Consider the following 16,433-nt stretch of genomic DNA (forward strand, 5'->3'; position numbering starts at 1 on the left):
TGGAACAACAGACTAGGCTACTTGATTACACATTACAGGTCTGCACTCTGCATTCTGCAAGTGCAAAGTGTATTAAAACTGATTAAAAGTGCGTGTCGGATGTCGGCGTCGGCTGCTTCCAATCCAAACAAAATGTAAACAACACAGTCACGTGACACAGCACCACTTGCGACGTTGCCAGTTCGATGGCCGCGGCCTGTAGTTAAAGGCGGCCGTGGGTGGGGTAGCGGATTTCTACCCCCGGATATTTACCCCCATGAAAAAACGCCTACGTCATTTTGACGTCACGAGGGGCGGGGCTTATACACGTTCGAGAAACAGCCCGCGACTGGAAATCTACCCCCGGACATCTACCCTGGACATCTACCCCCAGACATCTACCCCCGGACATCTACCCCCGGAAATCTACCCCTATTGGTCAGCTCTGCCGCGTATCGGCCAATATTCATTGTGTTGTATAATTGATTTTATAAATTGCTTTACCTTCTTATATCCAGTAGTAAACATGCGATATGTCGATGTCTGTTTTAACATTATCCATATTTATAATTCAATAAGTTGTAACAGTCCTTTTCAACCCGACCTACTTCACTGATTTTTACGATTGAGGTGTCTTTTAAAAGCTTAAGATCTAGCGCAGCACAAAATGGTAATTAAAAGGATATTTCGATTATGGCTTCAAAATGTTGACCCCTAAGCCTTTGATTTATTCCTAGAAGGTGCTTCCAATGGTTGACCAACTTTTACACTATACAGTAACAGTTTAAAAGTGAAATGTGAGGAGTACTCATCAGATCAATTTTTAAGTCAGGTTGTGAAAACATGAATGATCGTCTGCAACTGTAAACAGGAGATGAACAAGTTATGAAAATAATATAATATTGCGCACTTTTCACATGGTCAAGTGTTACATCGTACTGAACCATTGTTTTTACACACATTTCTTAAAGGATAAAGTGAATAAACTGTGGTGACCTTCCGGTTTATTCAATGCAGGCCTAGTAGGAATAATTGTTTAGTAAAACAAAACTCAGTTGTAAACTGTTAAATTGAGAAAGAGGATCAATAAAAGTCAGGTGTATAATGGTAAATTTTTCATATCATCTAGTAAAAAAAATAGTTTCTAAGATTTAAATGCGTACTAAGAAAGGATTTAAAGTATTTTCTCTTAAATACCTAAAATAAGACAATTCAGTTGTAAACTGTTAAATTGAGAAAGAGGATCAATAAAAAGTCAGGTGTATAATGGTAAATTTTTCATATCACCTAGTAGTAAAAAAATTTAGTTTCTAAGATTTTAGATGCGTACTAAGAAAGGATTTTAAAGTATTTTCTCTTAAATACCTAAAATAAGACAATTATTCAAAAATGTTAAAATGAGGCATTTTAAGGTAGTATACAGAACAGAATTAGGTTAAACCCGTCGACACTGACGGTTACTTTCAAGGCTTATGCTAATTCATTTTACAACTGCGATAAATAGATTGAAGTAATACAAATTTTGAGCATTTAGCTCTTTTGATGAGTAATAAGTGTAAAAGCAATAATGACTATTGCGTTAGTTACAAAATATGGTTGATCATTCAATGAATAAAATATTTCCCATACCGTAGGTCTACGTCATAACAGTTATTATTACAATGTTAACCGGTTTCTCTTCTTTTGGAAGAACCTTTAAATAGTATTAAAATCGTATTGGTCAATCTTTTGTGATAAACACTTCCGATCCGCGCTCATGCATGCGCTGTTAGCTGTTACTGTATGTGAAAGTTTGTCAACCATTTAAATCACTGTCTGGAAATGAATCAAATACTTAAGGGTCACACTTTTGAAGCCCTTTATCAACATATGGTTTTAAATACCATTTTGCGTTGAGCTGAATCTTAAGATTTAAAATTAGACCTCAATCATAAATATCAGTGAAGTAGTTCGGGTGAAAAAGGGCTGTTACAACTTATTTTATTAGGAAGATAGATACAGTATGTTAAACAAGGCAATGACATATCACATGCTTAATACTAGATATTAGAGGGTGATGATTAACCGAAGAGACGTTGATTTACATAAAACAATTAATAAAATCAATTACAACAATGAATATTGGCTGATACGTGGCAGAGCTGACCACTGGGGGTAGATTTCCGGGGGTAGATGTCCGGGGGTAGATGTCCGGGGGTAGATGTCTGGGGGTAGATGTCCGGGGGTAGATTTCCAGTCGCGGGCTGTTTCTCGACCATGTATAAGCCCCGCCCCTCGTGACGTCAAAATGACGTAGGCGTTTTTTCATGGGGGTAAATATCCGGGGGTAGAAATCCGGCGACCCCCGTGGGTCACCCCTTCACCCCCCTCTGGATCCGCCACTAACTCCAGGCCGTGGCCTGATAGAATTGGCAACCATTCCAACCAATAGTAATCTATGGCTATATTAAGTCAAGTTTTAAAGATTTTTTCCTCTTTCAATTTTATTTGTAAATATTAAATAACAGTTTTTGTTGATATTGCATTTTATTACATTCATGACCAAAACAGTCATGATGATAAAAATATGAGAAACGATGTTTGATTATAATGCCTGATGTCTATATAACACTGCCTCCGAAGTTTCGAATTAACCGTTGGGGTGGGTTCCATAATATCGACAACCGTAGAAATTGATCGAAACTGAATTATTCCCAGTTTGTCGACACTGGAATATTCCCACTTAACCGACATCCCAAATAACCGACGTCGCAAATGATCGACACCACATATTGTCGACATCCCATATTGTCGACAATGAAATAGTTTCATTTTGTCGACACTGAAATAGTCCCAGTATATCGACAAGCACCCGTTCTTCGGAGCTACTCTTGAAAAGGAGTTGTTCTAATTCATCGTTCAGTTCCTCAACTCACGAGTCGCAATTTGATTCCGAATTCCGACGGACATCTTCAAGCTGGCCATTTATCGACTAAAAACTTGTAGCCTAAATATTTATTTTTTTTTATTTCTTTCCTTGTTTACAAGAAAATAGATAACTCGAGTGTTACAAACAATAGTTTTTAAGGAATAATGTGAAATAAGTTAGTTTTTATATGATAGAAAACTTAATCAACATGATAACTTAATAACATTACCAGACACTAACTTAGGTAAGTCACCAACAAGAACCTAAGATACCTTACAGCTTATTCGTAGGCTAATTCTGTATCATCAAGCAATATTGTAGCAAATGTTTGAATAGGCATTATCCCTAGGCTATTAGGATTGTCTCTTTTTCCTACTGACCAAGTGTCAACTTTAAGAATTTGTTTGTGTAAAAATATTTGGCTGCACTTTAGTTTAGGTCCTACATTCATTCAAATGAAAGATATTAATACATAGACTATTTAATATTTTGAATATTTCATTCCGTTAGTTAGGTTAGGTTTTACCCTAACATTACCCAAAATTGATATAAGGTAGGCCTAAGTTTATTGTTGAATGAAATAATCAATATGACTGGGACGGGTGGCGTCGTCCTGTAATCCAGCTTAGGAGGTCACGAATTGTGGATATTTATAGGCATGCACTGTGGATGCGATACTCCCTGGTGTGGATTAACGTCCGCACGAGTGAGTACTACGACTATCCGCAGTACTATCCTGATAATTAGACCAATTCGTATCCCAAGGCAATAATGTGGTTCGGATTCCACTATAAACCGTAGGTCCCTTAGTTGCCATTAGCTGTATGGGCTATTAATTAACAGCTGTGTCTAAGGAATGTCGGCCTTAGTCACTAACAAGACTACAAGATCGTGCCACTTATCCTGATCCTACACTCATTTCCATTCATACTTGGCTTAAAATACGGTACCTACTTTGTATGGTCGCCAAGTAATAAGAAAGAAAGTATTAAAGAAATATATTCATTGGAATGAGTGTAGGACGTTAAATTATGTGCTGTCAAATATTCTAGAGCTGTTTGTATTTACTAGACTTGGATTAAAAATGACATCAATGTTAATTTTATAGATGATCCTGGAGCAAAGGCTGTAATTTGACCTGAACCCAAATTGGTCTCTATTTGAAATATTGTCTTGAACCAATAAGTTAAGAGGACTAAGTAACCTTTCTGGACGACATTGCCATCGACATCACTGCAGATGAGAGAGAAAGAGAGACCAGAGTTGTGGACCCTGGAGGCAATTACCATACTGCCGTGATAATGTTACTTGGTCTAACCATAACTTAAGTGAGGTGAGTCAACATTCTTTCCGCTTTGTGATAGATTCTAGGCTATGTTTGTTAACTAAGTTATTCAAAGTTCAAATGTGTACTTTGGTAAGTATTATCCGGAGGCTACAGATAGGCTATACAGCGCTTTGCGGCGGTTATGTTAGGTTGGGTTATCATAAATGAAAGGAAGATTTTTATGTCCTAGGCCTACTGTCCATATTTGGGTGGGTTCCATATTATCGACAACCATAGAAACTGATCCAAACTGAATCATTTGCATTTAGTGTTGAACAGAGTTTGAACAACTAATTATTTATATGTTTTATGGTAACTTTAGGGAAAATATAATGTGTAACACAAGTGCAAACTGCCTTTGCTGCACTCGAGAAACTTTCCACACTCGCCTACGGCTCGTGCGTAAACATTTCTCTTAGGTGTAGCAAAGTGCCACTTCGCCCACTAGTTACCTACACAAAACTAACTATTATTAATAGTTTTTGGTGGAACATAAGGATAATTAATTATAATCTTTATGCAAATTTATAGTTTTTTTTATAAAAATTTAAAACTAGGCCCCTACTTAAAATGTATTTGGATACATCTCGAAACATGTTGTTTGGAAATGTCTTAATTAGGCTAGAGCTTGCATTTTTGCGAATTGGGAAATAACAAATAATTAATATTTAACACGTTCGCTACCGAGCGACACACATATGCGTTGGTCCGGTCACTCCTACAGACCAAAAGGAATGATCATGATGTTGCTTACAGACCAAGTGATATAGGAATAACATTGCCAACAGACCAAAAGAGAAATATCGTTTAAATGGACAAATTGACTTCATATTAACCTTGAGTGAATTAGTAAGCAATAAATATTGTTTTTATTTATCGTTTTGAGCAAATTTTAAAACGCTGCATATATGCGTTGGTCAGTCTATTTAATGAAATCTAGATAAAAAGATTACCTACATTTTCGTTTCAATAGACCAGGCGACACACGTTTAAGCGTCGTTGTAAATTTGGTTGTTTCAAGCTTTTACACAAACAAATAAAGAAACTCCACCACTCGCCAAAAGTGCAAAGGTTATAACGTTTACATCTGTTCTGAGATGTCGCGGAATGCACAATGTAAACAACAATGTTGCCAACTGTTCAGTGACGTAGCCAGGGGGGGGGTCCTGGGGGTCCAGACCCCCCCCTTCCGGTCTTAAATATAATATTTTTTTGTTAAATTAAATGTAAAATTATATAATCATACTGTATTGACGTTGGGGTTGATTATTTTCAATGCCAAGAGAGCTAAAAAAGACCGTTTTAGGGCCTATTTTTTCAAATTTTTCCGGGACCCCCATTTTACCCCCGGACTACCCCAACCCCCAGTCGGTCGACCCCCCCTATTTTTAAATCCTGGCTACGTCACTGAACTGTTGTGTGACGTAACCAATCGTCATATCCACAGACCAAGCGACGCACATTTGCGGCAGATATCCCTCTAGACCGATACGATAAAATCAGGGCTTTAAAATAGACCGTTGCTAAGAAATACGCTGATTAATAACATTGAACACCGACACAAGTGTGCGTCGTTAGTCTATTCCAATGTGATCAGCTGACGCAAATATGCGTCGGTGGTCTATTGTGAGAAACGAGTCGACGCACAATTGCGTCGCTGGTCTATGCGAACGTAAATTCCATATAATTGTGGTAGCGAACAAGTTAAACCAATTTATTTTGTCTAAACCAAATTATTGTTAAAAATTATAATATTTGTACTAACTTGACCCAGATTTGCTCAAACATTTTCCTAATAGCTGTATGTATTTGAATATCGCAAATATAGAAAGGAGTGTACACACTTGTATTATTTGTTGGACTAAAATTATTTGTATAACACTATTTTTTGCAATATTTCTGTACAGAACTGAAGCCTACCAGTAAAATGGGGGCGTTGTAATTAATATCCTCCGACATTGAAGAATACAGGGGAGAGGGGTCAGAGGAAGAGGAGATGGAGGATGGGGCGAAGTAAAGACTAAGATTGAAGAGAACTAACTAATGGTAAGTTTTGCCATTTACTTAAATTTAATACTTATAAATCCAGGGCCGTGTCCATTGCCCCCAAGCCTATGTCGCATAACCCTCCTGAATTACTAGTATTTAACCAGCATTTTAACTCGAGAGGTGCCCAAAAATTTGCTTTTAGCGAATTTCCCATATAGGGAATAAGCTATTACCGTAGTACTCACGGTAAGACCTGGACGCGGGACCGATTTTTTTTTTAGTTTTGAGGTCCCTAGAGGCCAAAAACACCATCCGTTCAAATTCATATATATATTTATATACCTACCTATATATATATATATGTCCGTCAGCACGATAACTCGAGCAAAAATGATCCGATTTTGATTAAATTTGGTACAAACGTGTAAACGTACGTTTATTCGAACGAGTTCTCGATCCAGCATGATCGGACCATGGGAACGGGGGTTTACGGGGGGTTTTATGGGGTAAAAATAGGTTTTTCCCATTTTTGACCCAAAAAACATAAAATTTAGCAATTTCTTTCCAAACCATTTTGTAGAGCTTAAAAAAACAAATAATTTAGTATATTGAAGCGTTATTATGCGCCTAATGGTTACGGAGAAAATTCAAAAAAATTGTAAATTTAAAATTCCCATGTTATTCTTATGGAGAATAAGTAAACTGTTGTAGTTTGCTTGTTTGTGAACGTATTTTGATCGAATTTGGAAAATGTTTTCGTTTCTTACTAACTATTCACATTTTACAAAAAAAAACAGTTTTACCCTCCCTGATGCAGCAAACCTAAGTACTTGTTAAACTAATTCAATTTAAATCTATATAAATAAAATTAAAGTTTTGTCTGTACATTGCTTAGAATCATGCAGTTTTTGGTTATTATTACGTTTCATAGCCTAAGAAAGCCGAAACGAGTCTTATCTCAATTTCTGTCTGTTTGTCTGTCCATTCTGTGACACCGTCTGTAACGCCAAAATGTCATTTTACGCGGCCTACTCCTTGAAAACTAGAGTACAGATCAAGATTCCAATTATTTTTCTGTATTCACTGGATTGGCGAGAGTGTCTTTGGCTAATAAAATATGGCCTAACCATTTTTGAAAAAATATAACGAACCATCAAAAACCCAATTTTGTTAGATTTTTGTCAAGTTTTCTTCTAATGTTTACTATTACATTTTATGACATAACGAACAGCTGTTTGGATCAATTCTCACTTCTAGCTGTCACTGATATGTTTAATTGTTTACATTACATTTTGTTTACAAATACTGCAATATTTCCAATCACATTTTGTACGCAAATCGAAAACCATTCATTGAGGAACCAAGTACGTTAATTGACCTTTTGACTTGCATAACGGATTTAATCGATCGCAAGTACTATAATGTTAACTGTAAATTCAAATAATCATCTTCCACATTCAGGTCAAGAACCTGCAGATTCTATGTCTATAAAATTCAACTTAAGTTTTGATAACCAGGGAAAATACAGTAAATCAGTGTTGTATAAGACTGGGAAACTTAATTTTTTAAATAATCACCACTAATAGCCTACAATCGAGATTTTACGGCGTTTTGATCGCTGTTCTATCAAGTAAATAATTACTACAGTACTGCAGTGGGTGATCGCGGGTGTTGCTGCGATCCCGGAAGACCTTTACGATTTCGTTGTCAACGTTACAAGTGAGATTAAAAATGTTTTTCTTACATAACGGATTTAATTAAGTGCAATATCATAGTGTAGGCCTAACCGTAAATGAAATGAAATAACTAGGCATCATCCAGATCAGGAACCAGAAATTCTTTGTGTATAAAATTGTTCTTGAGTTTTTATAACCAGAAAAAAGACCTTGAATCAGTGTTGTATATGGCTGGGACAGTTAATGATCGTCGCCAATAGCTTACAAACAAGGTTTCCACTCATTGACGGCGCTTCAATGGCGATTGTGTAAAGTGTAAAGTAAAAAAATCCCAACTGCAGTGGGTGATTGTAACAGAGGTTTACGGATGATGCTAAACTCGCTTTTCCAATGTGTCACTTTCTGTACTCACCGTGTAATGCAATCGCTGGACCATACAGCAAATAGGCCCATAGCCCATCTCTTGGGTACGTGTATGCCTTCCTATTTATTCATATAACAACCTTTTCGATGACGATCCTTGATACCAGTACTTTTCCATAGAATTTATAGCCTACCTACTTAAGAAATAAAATTACAAATGTCCAAAAACCCAACATTGTGTGATTTTTGTCACATTCAACTGACTACTATAAGATCCCCGTACGTAGAACGGGCGCACAGCTAGTCAAGAATAAATGTTATATTTTTAAGTAGACATTTCAGTGTAAATCCAATCAGTCAAATGGAAATTCGCTTAGTCTGCAGGTTTGCTGCGGCGGGGGTATTGTTTTTTTAGGAAATGTAGGCTATATTTTTTTACACCATAATCATAATTGTTCTGAATATGTCATAGTTTTTACATTTGGTAAGTACTGAAACAACAATAATTTTAAGACAAATGGAAAAGCCCCTGTCAACAGAAGCAGTTGAAACAAGTATAAAAATTCTCATACATCAATAAGGTATGTAGTACAAGCGTGGTTCAATAAGACCTTAGAAGAATATAGAATATCACAATTTTTTGTGATAATTTTGATTTATTTTGCTATAATCTCCTTTTATTTAGCTCTATACACTTATCTTAAAGTTTCTCCAACCTCGTTCAAATTATGTCCAAATAAATAGTACCCTACAAACTTGAAAAGCCTTCAAAATACTCTTCTGTTTCAGTGATGACCAGCTCCATGGCAACTAAAAATGTCCGCACGTAGGCCTTGAAGCGCCCCTATCCCCACCACCTTCCGCCAGTCACTCGCCCGACAGGGCAGCAAAGAAAACTGTCAGATAATTTTGCCACACTCTGTACATCCTCTGACTGCCTGAAAATCCTACGGCAGCAAAAGAAGGCGTTGCGAGTCATCACGGGTAGTAGGAGGCGCGAACACTGTAGGCCGCTTTTTATAAGGACACAGTAGTTACATCCTCTCATCTGCAAAATATGTCCATGATAACCTGGGGAAGTTCAACAAAAGGAATGATGTGCACTGCCACAATACTAGGTGCAAAACAAAAATTGACATTCCTTTCCGCAGGCTAAGCAAAACCAGGGATGCTTTCCCAGTTATGGCCCTAAAGCTCTACAATAATCTCCCTGACGGAATCAATTAGCTTGAGAGTAACAGGTTTGCCTCAAATCTTAAGAGCCTCATTAGAGATCAGCCCTACTACAGCTTGAAAGAGTTTCTCGAAGCAAACTTTGATAACAGTAGACCATTGTCCACGCCATCTGTGTGACACGTTACAACTCCATCTTGGAAGTTTTGTAAATTGTAAATAGCATTTGTAAATATGTATATATATAAATTATTTTGGACGCAGCTTATCCAGTGTGTTACTGGTCTCAGGCTAAGAAGAAGGTAATCAGGTACATTATATTTTGTCCTATACAAAATGGGATATATGGGTCGGCACTTATATATTGATCCAAACGATTACTGCAATTGTGGCAAAATTAAACGATATTGTCCTCGGTAATGACCAAATCGTGATTGCAGGGTCGTCATCTTCATCTCCCAAGGTCGCCAGTGGTTAAAATTGTGGGCATCCTCGGAGCAATCGTGAACATCTTTCGCGGTTGCGAGGCCTGATTATCGTCACCCGCGATCGCTGGTAGTCGTAAATTTTGATCACGCAATCTTTGCAGACGCTTTCGGCTATCATGAGAATACAAGACAAACTTGGATTATTGTACCCCCTAATTCTAACAGATTGTGGGAAAATTAATTTTCCAAGAGAAAAAGCATTCTTTTGAGGCCCCAAGTGAGTCCCCTTCCCAGGCCGAAGCCCTTGGCAATCGCAGTGTCCACTGTTACGGGAATACGGCCCTGATTTGGAGGCCTATGTTGGTGTGGGGCCTGGTGCAAACCGTCCCCCCCCCCTCAGTACGCCACTGAGTAGCCTACATTAAATAATGATAGAAGTATGCATAAAAAGACTCTTTGTTCAGAATACTGTTTTTAATATTAATTTTTGTTCTGTTATATCCAGGCCTGATGACAGGGTGGATGGCAATGGAGGCATGGAGGTTGGGGGAGAGGAGGCTGAAGAAGTGGAGACAAATCAGTTTGGATCCATTATGTTGATTAGTTTAACATTTATTTTGAACATCAGTATTTACATTTTTTTCTCATTCAGATTATTAAATTAAGATAATTTTATTGTTTTTATGAAGATGTTTTCTTACATTTTTAATATTTGTTTGTACTTCTGCCTGGTAAAAAAAATACTGTTTATTATGTTTGTTAAAATGATTACTTTCACTAACTGACCTTGTCTTGGGTAACAAGAGATATCTTGATATTTAACTAGCAGGGTGCCTGTTCTATGGGCGGGGATTGTATAAGTCAGTAGAAACCTTCTTATATTTCGATACTTGGTAAATTAACCATTTCCAACTTTATATAGTATAGATCGCTATTCCTGTATTAATGTACTGAAATGAATAAAATTATATGAAATTAAATGTTGTTTTTTTATATATTTTGATGACACACTATTAAAAAGGCATAACAATATTCTAAAGTTTATAACAGCTAATGTTTGTGTTTTTATTAATGATTTATTGTGACTTTTGAGTGATTGAAGGATTTGTGATTTGGTTTTAAGGAGATTGATGTACCTAATTTTTTTTTAAATCTATACTTATTAAATACGCAAGCAGGTTTTTTGTGACAATTACTTCTCCGAAATTACTGAACCGATTGACATGTTTTTGGTGTCATTGGAAAGAGCATAACGTGAAGTTGTGCAAGAAACTTTCTTTTTAGGGAAATAATTAGAGAGTGAGGACCTGGGGCCCTTTAAATTTTCGTATTTCTCCATAAGATTAACATGGCAAACAAACATTGTTATGAAACTCATAACAAATCTGGTGCTATTAAAATAAAGACTGAAATTTGTAAACGTACTGGCGACAATGGGTGATACTACGCAAACTACATTATCATTGACAAAGACCAACATGGAGAACCTATTGCGACTATAAGTGGGAAACATTTCTACAACACACTAAAAGCCCATGGTGGAAGGAAAAAACATAGGTGTGCTATTCCCGTCATATTCTGACGTCACTTGTATTGCAAACAAAAGATCACCTGATTGTAACTGTCAAATTAGTATGTATTTGTTTTGATATGATTGTTAATGTTTCTTTTATAAAAACACACATTATAAAAACAATAACAACCAAATCAAAACAAATACATATACTAATTTCACAGTTATAATCAGGTGATCTTTTGTTTGCAATCCAAGTGACGTTAGAATATGACGGGAATAGCACACCTATGTTTTTTCCTTCCACCATGCTAAAAGCCAGATCAGCTTTTGAAACATGATAAAATATTTACAAGAAATGTTGATTATGTTGAACTGGTAAGTACATTGTGAGTATTATCATTAGTTACGTAATCTTTGAGTTGACTCTTTTAAACTCATCGGAATTTATAACTTATATTTGTTCTTAAACAAGTTATTTGTTTTTAAATAACTCCTTTATGTACTTCTTTGCGATTGCTCGATTTCGAGCAACATATACCTAGTTCAATTTATGGGTCAACTTTTTTTTATAAGAACCAGGTTTCGTTATTCATGTAACTATTGGAACACTTTATTATTATAGTATCCATAATACGAGTAAAAAAATTAAACATAACTAGAAAACACCAGGATTCGAATCAGCTGCTTGATATTGACATTTTGTGGACATTGTGTGACTATTTTTATATACGGTATTTCAATCTACTGATGTAGTGGAAGAATATTAGGAAAATCGACCTAACAAATTCGGACTAAGTGGAAACTTTGCACAGTTGTTTAGTAAGCCCAAATAAATAAAATATCAAAAGTCCCCATAAATCCCTGCTGTGCTTCAGCCGCCATCTTGGAAAATGGCGGCCAATTTTCACTTTTTTGACAATATTTCACAAACTATTGGTAATACAGAATTTTTGTAAATACAAAAGTTAAAGAACGTCTAAAAATACATCTTTTTCATATTACAAGGTTTGCTCTATCTCTAACGGTTATTGAGATAAATAATAAAAGTTAGTATTAAATTTAAAATTCCCATGTTATTCTTATGGAAGAAAATAAAATTGTTGCAGTTTGCTTATTTATGGATATATTTTGATGAAACTTGGCAAATTTATTTATTTTATGATGAGCTATTAATATTTAACATAAATAGTAGTGTTATATATTTAACATAATAAGTAGTGTTATATAGTCAATGTTATAACTGAATAAGTTACACACACTTACCATGGTTGGAATATGCAGGCAACCTTGTGTTTGCATTGAACAGTATGACATAACAAAAACCAATAACTTTGTGGTAATGCAAACATCATCTATACAGTAATGAGAATTGAGAATCAAAGATTCATAATTATAATTAATAATTCAGTAATAGAGTAAACAAACAAACAATAAATCTTCATAAATAAAATTAGAGTTTTGTCTGCAAATTGCTCAGAATTATATATTAAAACGTTTTTTATTAGCTCGCTTATTTCTTGTCTGGTACAAATTTTGCAATAAATAATAAATGTTATACTAAGTTCCCGATGAGCTAGAGACTTGAAACTTGAAAAATATCTCACAAATGGATGACAATGCAATATTATATCATTTAATTTTCATATTTCCCTTGGGCTACGCCCCATGTGCTTGTTTTTATTAGCTCGCTAGTCGCTTTCCTACAAATTTTGATATCAATTTTAAACAAAGTTCCCGATGAGCTAGAGACTTGAAATTTGAAACATAGCTCCCAAATGGATGACAATGCAATATTATACTAGGTGGCGTTCGCAGAGGCATCCACAAAATTGAGCGGAGTCATCAAGATTTCATATTATATTGATTTTGAATACTGCAGTAAAAACAGTCGTATGTAGCAGTAAAAGTAGCATTTTTACTCTTTAGGGAGTAAAAATCGTTTTTAGCCTCTATGGAGTAAAAATCAGCTGTTGTCAACTCAGTTGCAAATTTATATTGTAAACGATTGCATGAATCAAAATATGTATCGATTCGTGCTTCGTAATCATTTTAACCTACAGTCTACAGTCTCTTCCCATAGTATTTTAGCATTGAAGATAAATTAATCCATTCCCACACTCAACACTGCTCACCTTTACACTACTTCCTTCACCACCCCCTACGTCGACCTGTTTCCCTCTCTTCCCATAGTCTTTAAGGATTGCAGATACATTAATGTAATTGCCAAAGACAGTTCCCACACTCTGCACTGCAAGCCTTACTACTTCCTACGTCATAGGCCTGTTTCCTTCCCTTCTCATAGCATTTTAGGATTGAAGATACATTAATATAACTGCCACAGACGGTTCTCACAATATGCTCATACTTTACTATTTCCTAAGTCACTTCCTACATCGTGTACCTGTATCCATCACTTTCCATAGCATTTTAGTATTTTAGCTACGTTAATCTAATTGCCACAAACATTTACCACACTCAAAATAAAAAAACCATGAAGAATATACACATCGTGTTGTCACAGTGGTAAAGTAAACCTACCTAAAGTCAGATCAAAGAAATACATGCAAGAAATGTTTACTGGTATCAGCTTTAAGTCGGGAAACATTTGTAGAAAACACTAAAAAATAAGGCCGAGTCCTAAAAATGCTAAAATATTTTTACAAGAAACGTTTATTTATAATTTCAAAGCAGTATTAAATAGCGTGAGTATTTCAATTAGTTACCTTAGCATTTAGTCGGGTCTTTTAAACTCATTGAAAATTATGACTGTTATTACTGTAGTTTTAAAATAACTCCTGCATAATACCGGTACTTGACAATTGCTCGATTTCGAGCAACAGGTACACTAGTTCCTGTTGAAATTACTGTTCAAAAGTTAATGAAACTTTTGAGATTTTACCTATTAAATAGGCCTACCACTATCATCGCTTACCTATGATAAAGGTTGTTGACAAGCTATAATGGGAGAAAGTATGTGTCAGATTGCCGATACCGTTTATTTTGAATTTATAAAAACAGCTAATTTGAACTAAGCAGCAAAAAAAACTGTGATACGCAATGAGAAATGTCAAAGTAGGATTGTGTTATCTTTACATTTCTAATTTCATGAATAATTTGTGATATTTTGTGAATTTTTATAATTTTTTTCTCTATTGTTTAGGTGAAGTGGTAGAACATAATGGCTATGTTTATGTAAACTGTAAATTTAAAGAAGCAAATTTCATTAAACTGTGTCCTTCCCCATTGCATACACAAAGCTTGAGTATAACTCTTGAGTATATATGTCTATACTCCTTTTATCCATGCATGGTATAACTACAATAAGAATTTTATACTTATATGCCAACCCCATAAGAAGGACGGGTACTCTGCTAGTAGATTGGTATATTTATAGTTAGTAGGTAGGCCATACATTCAATCTAATACATAATTATATGAAAAGAAACTCAAATAAACCCTAGATTTCCTACATGCCTCTGTCTTAATTTGATATAGACGCTTAAAATAGATTTAACATCCAAACACATTAAAAACTGGAAAATAAATTATAAATATGTGGAGAGTATAAATACTTTAAGACTTAGAACTAGAACGAAAAACGTTGGGTGCATGCAATTTATAATACTGTAATACATTAGTTCAATAGGTGAAGGTAATTGAAAAATTTGTGTATTTTTACATTTCATACATTAAAGAAGCCGAAACAACTCAAACAAGTCTTATCTCAATTGCTGTCTATCTCTCCAGCAGTATACAATGTAGTTAAAGGCGGCCGTGATACAATGCCCTAGCGGAAATGCCGGAAATGCCATTGATATCATAAAGGCTCGTCCAACGATGTGAGCCTCCCAACGGCTACAGTTGCGGTCAACCTAGTACTGTACTTTTATGATTCAAATTGTCTAGGTAGGTCAATGCGGAACTTTGGCACGTTATTAAAATAATACTTGTACTGTAATAATCATTTCAAATACAGTATGTATAAATAACAAATCAAAAATTATTTGATAGTTTACTTTACTTCAAACAGAGACATATATTAATAACGTAATTAATTATTGGTTTTCAACCGAAATATTAATTTAGGCCTAAACAACCTTAGGACGTTGACCCCCCCCCCCTTTCGAGGGTACGTTTTAACTGCGAGGCGCAGTTCGTATGATAAGGACCGTTTCCCGACTGTACCACAGAAAACATATACTAACTGGGGCCCATTTGATAATGAAGTACATAATATTATTAGTAAATCAGCTGATCGCCCGATGCAAATCTAATGGAAATTACAAGTTGTTGTAACTTGTAATTTGTAGTTTATTATGAAATGGGCTACGCAGGATTAAATCCTGTACGCAGGATATGAGCATGTATTATGTGACGACGTCTTAACTTGACAGGAGACGGGACTAGTGAGTAGTGAGAATAAAAACTACATCCCAGTCCAAGTCTATATATGACTGTTATTCGCTAAATCAATAAAACATGCCGTTAACGTAATCTTTATTGCTTTCATTAACAAAGTGTACTATTCCTCCTGTAGTTGCCCGATTGCACCTATGGCCAGGGATTAGGTCCACCCTACGATTGCACCGACAGCCCTTTTTAGGGGTACCCGTTAGTACTAATGTTTGCATACTTTTAATCTTTCAGTAGAGTATTAAAATGTTCTAACGCGGTAAAACTGATTTGTTTATTAAATAACAAACATTATCAGGTTGATTATACATTGCACGAAATAATACGTAAAACATAAATTGCTTATCGCCGAATACACAAAGTCCATTAACAAGTCTGGAAAATCTGCGTTAGTGAACTATGGGTAGCCATAGATGAACTAATATTAAAATTAGTATATTATTAGTTCTTACTATGGCTACCCGAAAATTAATAAATAATACATTAATAAAATTAGAGTAAAACTAAAGTGTTAAATAGTCGATGGGGTTACGTTAATTCAACTTTACAAGTATCTACCATTTATTATGTATACCATATACGAGAGAGGTCATCCAGTGGCCAAAAACTCGACCAAAATAATCTGCTATAAGGTACAGTACAGAGTTCTCTATTTCCACCC

The 16,433-nt window shown here is 35.4% G+C and overlaps 1 long non-coding RNA gene across 1 annotated transcript; it reads left to right on the forward strand.

Moving 5' to 3' along the window:
* Nucleotides 1–3,017: 3,017 nt before the first annotated feature.
* LOC129003895 (uncharacterized) lies at nt 3,018–6,393 on the forward strand. The gene is made up of 3 exons (XR_008491655.1): nt 3,018–3,131; nt 3,996–4,220; nt 6,122–6,393. It is a non-coding gene; the product is annotated as an uncharacterized LOC129003895 (long non-coding RNA).
* Nucleotides 6,394–16,433: the final 10,040 nt, after the last annotated feature.

The sequence above is a fragment of the Macrosteles quadrilineatus genome, unplaced genomic scaffold, assembly GCF_028750875.1.
Source record: "Macrosteles quadrilineatus isolate MER2022 unplaced genomic scaffold, UCM_ALF_1.0 Scaffold_9__3_contigs__length_116548681, whole genome shotgun sequence".
Classification (NCBI taxonomy): domain Eukaryota; kingdom Metazoa; phylum Arthropoda; class Insecta; order Hemiptera; family Cicadellidae; genus Macrosteles; species Macrosteles quadrilineatus.